We start from the raw sequence: 5,394 nt of genomic DNA on the forward strand, positions 1-5,394 counted from the left end.
CCTTCCCCGTCCTTTCTCATGCAGACACGTTCCATGAGGCAGAACCAGAAAAGGAGCTCTTCAAGGTAATTATTGAACACTTCTATTTATATTAAATTCTTACTGTACTTGTCAGGGACTAGCCACACCAGCCACTGAGTTTGAAACTGTAGATAATTCTATTGTATGGAACTTTAAAAACTATTCTATGGATAGGGGATAACATTGGAAGAAAAAAAAAATCCTGCCACCGGCGCTCACCCTTTAATGTGATAGCCAGGACTCATGGAAAAACCTTAAAGCATAGTAACACTTTGCAGCATTTCTGTGAAGCATTACTGTACTTTGGCTGAGTGCCAGTATTCTAGAAGTGTGGATTTTTTTATGCATATCTTTCAGTTGTAACATCATTCCTTTTTCCTTCTAAGCACTAAAGAAACAAGTACATCGCAGATGAGGAGATGGAATATGAACCCTGTGGTCATGCTGAAGAGACTCCGAAGTTAAAGTTCATTTTTGTTTGCGTTTTAGGTGGGTACTCTAGCAACAGAAAAACAGCTTCCAGAAATATGTGATATTGAGGCTCAGCTCTATTGAGTTCAATGGAGCTGAGCATCATGACTTCACTTAACGCCAGTTTGGAAGTGGCAGTTTTTTGCAAGGAGGCAGCTGTTCTTCTAATACTATAGTTCACCTTTAATTGAGTCTATTCTAACTTTTTTTTTTCTCTTTTGCAGGTGAAGTTTAGTCTTTTAAATAATGTGCATGTTGCTGCTCTGCAATGTTTTTGTTTATTAAACTAATGGTTTTTATTCTAGTGTATTGTTAAAGCGTAACTAAACTTTTTATATATATATATTCAGGGGGGGGGGTCTTCAAACTTGTGGCCCATCCACACATGCATATTGTTATCAAGTGTTTTGTGTGATTTCTGCAAATGTGGAATGCACACAAAATCCGTGTGTATCCTGCAATAAGTGTGCAGAAGGAGGTAAGTAATTAACCCTTGATGCCCCATCCACCTGTAACATCTGTGCTGGTATATCAGATAAGATGTTACAGGGTTAAAACACAGAAGTGACAGATCTGTCACTTCTCTGTGTGCAAAATTCACAGTAAATATGCAGGTGACTACATTGCATATTTACTGCAACGTGTACCAGTTTTATGTGCAAGAACCATCCATACGCATGTGTGGCTCAGCCCTTGGAATCCCCTGTTTCTTTCCAATGTGTGTGTGTAATATATATATATATATAGAAACAGGGGATTCCAAGGGCTGAGCCACACATGCGTATGGATGGTTCTTGCACGTAAAACTGGTACACGTTGCAGTAAATATGCAATGTAGTCACCTGCATATTTACTGTGAATTTCGCACACAGAGAAGTGACAGATCTGTCACAGTATATATATATATATAAAAATTTGTACGCTTTTAAGGCCTAGGGCTATCAGCAATGATGAAAAAAACCTGTCAATTGCTCTGGCATCATGGCCAAAGTGAGGACTATGCACAGGGATCTGAGCTGATAAATTTAAGGCCCATCCCTTGACAATGTCACTGGATTAATTGCCTGAGTAAATGCACTCTTATTTGAATTATATTTTTAACAGTTTGAGCTTTCGTTTTAATTCAATAAAATATTATTTAAGCTGGCTATGTTGTAGTTGTGTGTGGGCTATAGAAGACTTGTTTAATGGTATTAGGGTTTGTAAAGCCATCTTTGTACTCATGGCCTTCAGGTACTCTGTACTTTTATAGCACCTCTCACTCCCTACTAGTCATTAAGTACTTTAGCTTGCTTGTAGCTGTATTCACATAGCTGTGAGTTAGTTGCCTGAAAGACAAGGCATGAGCCCTAGTGCATGCACTGTCTGATTATCCAGGACCATTCTACTTTCATCTCCTTTTTCTGGCCTGTGACAGAAAAACACATATGAGAATAACCTCATCAGATACAATGGGTACAATTGCATTCTGTAACCTCTGGTCACACGGACACCTCATCATTATTCATTGTGCAAGTGTCAAGCTCCTAAAATTCACAGTAGAAAAAGTCCACAGGGTATGCTGACATGTACATATCATATTCATATCACCACTATACTATAGAAAAGGGAACAAAACCAAAGCAAACGTCATGTTATTTAGAGAAACAAACATAAAACTATATTTGGTCTTATTCCTGTGCTTTACAGCAATGGCATAGCTTCCTTTCTCCATCTTCATTATTGCCAATTTGTGAAACCGTATCCAAACTGGGGAGAGAAAAAAATTTGATCAATATTGCACAGTGCAACATTATACATAGTGACAGTCTGGTATGGCACCTCGGCAACATTGTCACCCACAAAATATTATACATTATATACTGTAATCAAAGATGCTTTTAGGCCATGTGCACACGATGCATTTTTCCCGCAGAACCGCACAGTGATTTACAGTAGCATGTAAATCTATGGAAAAAAAAAAATCTGTGCAGACGCTGCAGAAAGTGGGTGTGCGGTTTTCAAACAACTGCATGTGACTTCTTTTGTGCGGTTTTCTATCTCCCCATTCTCAAAAACCGCAGGGGGAAAACCGCACTGAAAAACCGCATCAAAACTGCACTAAAAAAGGAAGAAATCCGCAGGAAAAATGCAGCTCATTTGACCTGCGGATTTCGTGAATTCTGCGCAGAAAAATCCGCAGGAGGATTTTCCCCGTGTGCACATAGCCTTAGGCTGCGAGTCAGGTCACAATAGTAGCAGATAGGAAAGGAGATAACAAGTTAAGGGCTGTAGAAAACTTTGCTATGTGGAGTTTGCTCATTTTATTTTATAAAAATGTAATGTCTACCCCTCCGCATAGCAATGTTTTCTACACACCAACTCTTATCTCCTTTGTTATATGGGAGGTTCTGAGATGTCTGTGCCTGCAATCAGAAGGGTTGAATGTAGACAACCTGGCTGTGGAGATGTGCAAGTTTTTTTTCCAACTGATTTTATTTTATTTTTTCTTCACTACCTCCCCTACCACCTCCCACCCCAGTCAGTGAACAACTTTAATGGATCCTGTACTGATAGGCTGTGTACCTTCAGAGCAAAATACTTGTTTTCTGCCCAAGATTGCTGATCTAGAAGTTGCTCAGTGTTCATTGTCACTTTTTTTTTTTTTTTTTAAATCAAAGGGCTGGCTTTACACACCTGAATGACACCGCTGCTCAATGAGGCTTCTTGCAGGACCTTCAATGATGTTGGAGATCAAATGATCTCTGATGCTGTTGAAGGTCCTGAAGTACTGCAGGATGCCTCGGTCAGCATTCGGGTGAGCGTTTAACCCTTTTATCATATACCGGAGTGCTATTTGGTGAAGTGTCATGCATCGTGGTGTAGTACAAACCTCTTCACAGTGCTAATGCAGTGCAGACAAAAGACTGGAACTGTTCCCCAGCCAGTGTGCTAATGAAATACTGGCGATAGCATGTACTCAGCCAAACAAAACAACACTGCATGATCTGAGTGACTGAGGGAATATCATTTAGTGTCCGGTGTGTGGTCGTGCACAATTGGAACGATAGTCGCTCATCACCGACTACTGAGCGACAGTTGCTTAATAGTTGTGTGTAAAGTCACATTGACAATCGAGGTGCTAGATGGGCGTAATAGCCTGATAAATCATCCCGCGTAAAAGTAATTTAACAGGACTCCGTACCTTGGGTTTCAACTGGTATGCTTCATCCTGATGTTCCAGGGCATCGTTTATCAGTTTTAACATTCTGTACCGACGCCAACCTCTGACCTACAGAGAGAGTAATGTGGTTAAGAGGATGGAGAACAAATGGGAACGTGGATGAATATGTGAGCAGAACATTACCTGTATGGTAAACACCTCCACCTCCCTGGAACGCTTCACTTTTTCACCATTACATCAGAAATAGCTGAAACCGAATATGAAATGCTATTAAATATTGCATGTGACACCACAGCCTCATGTTCTTTTATGATTCAACCCACCTCTTTTTTGGGAAACATGGACCAATGATTCTTCATAATTGTAGTGTGCAAAATCCTAGAAAAAATAAAGACATCTTAGGCTGTGTGCACACGCTGCGGATTTTGCTGCGGTTCCGCAGCGGTTTTGGCCGCTGCGGACCCGCAGCAGTTTTTGCTGCGGTGTACAGTACCATGATTCCCTATGGGAATCAAAAACCGCAGTGCAGACGGTGCGGAATTTTCCTCGCGGATTATCTGCGGTTTTCAATCCGCAGAAAGAATTGACATGTCAATTCTTTCTGCGGATTCTCCTGCGGTTTGCCATCTCCTCCATTGAGGAGATGAAAAACCGCAGGGCAAAACCGCAGGTAAAACCGCAGGTCTTTTGACCTGCGGTTTCACCTGCGGATTTTACAAAATCCGCGCGGATGAATCCGCACATAATCCGCAGCATGTGCACATAGTTAAGGACAAGGAATCTGGGTCAATTCGAATTGTACTTCAGAGCATGTGCCATTTTGAAGCCTCTCTGTAAAAAATGCTATAAATTATAGGAAGCATGCTCATCAACACATGTACTATTTGCCAGTGCGCTTTTCCTACTATGCCATTCATTTAGGACTTCTGGTAATTTGTAGGTGAAAAAATTGTCAAAGTCCTAAATTAATGGGATTCATCATAGGGAGCTAAGCGATTATATCTCCGTGGCTGATGCACACAGAATCTAGATCTTTAACAGGGTGAGTACAGAGTCTCCCACAAATTTTAAGACCCTCACTGCCCTGCAGTGACTTGAATTCCAGAGAAATTTGCCCAAAACGGACCACCCTTATCCACTTTCCAATGCATATCTATGAGAAAAAAAATGCCCAAAATCTGGGGTCACTGCTCTGCCTTCATAAGCCCTGGACACTAGCGCTTTTAGGGGAAGAAAGCCCAGGCACTGCACTTCAAATAGACACCAAAACCGGGTTGCTGATTTATGTACTTACAGTTTGTCTCTCAGCCATCTTTCCTCGTAGGCAGTTTGAAAGCAAGTAAAGACATGCCCCATATTCAAATCCTCACCTCAACTTCCTCCTCATCATGATTGGCTGTGCTGTCACTACTCAAGTTTAAGAACACACCCCTTAAAGAAATAGAAAAATAAATATTGAGTTAAACAATAAAAGGATTCGAACCCTAGTCACTGCAAGAAAAAGGCAGCTCCACGTCTTCTTGTGCCACCTAGGTACAAGAGGAAGTGTAACCACCTAATCAAAGTGGTATCTCCGTTCCATTTAAATTACTATATCGAGATCCGGGTAACAGCCGCATACACGCCCCGTTCGTTAACCAGGCCTTGACCATCCAATTTGCATTGAACCTTGGGTGCCGGAGGTCTTGGTCTCATTTCTCTGGAACCACAATTTGCAGCCACATGCTTTTGGTGTCTAT

At 41.3% G+C, this 5,394-nt stretch overlaps 1 long non-coding RNA gene across 1 annotated transcript; it reads right to left on the reverse strand.

The window, feature by feature from the left end:
• Positions 1–1,342: 1,342 nt before the first annotated feature.
• LOC141046858 (uncharacterized) lies at positions 1,343–4,634 on the reverse strand. Its single transcript, XR_012219682.1, has 4 exons — positions 3,979–4,634; positions 3,839–3,902; positions 3,677–3,763; positions 1,343–2,241 (listed from the first exon to the last, which is right to left on the reverse strand). It is a non-coding gene; the product is annotated as an uncharacterized lncRNA (long non-coding RNA).
• Positions 4,635–5,394: the final 760 nt, after the last annotated feature.

This window comes from Dendrobates tinctorius, unplaced genomic scaffold (assembly GCF_039654945.1).
Source record: "Dendrobates tinctorius isolate UK_male_01 unplaced genomic scaffold, ASM3965494v1 ptg000122l, whole genome shotgun sequence".
NCBI lineage: Eukaryota > Metazoa > Chordata > Amphibia > Anura > Dendrobatidae > Dendrobates > Dendrobates tinctorius.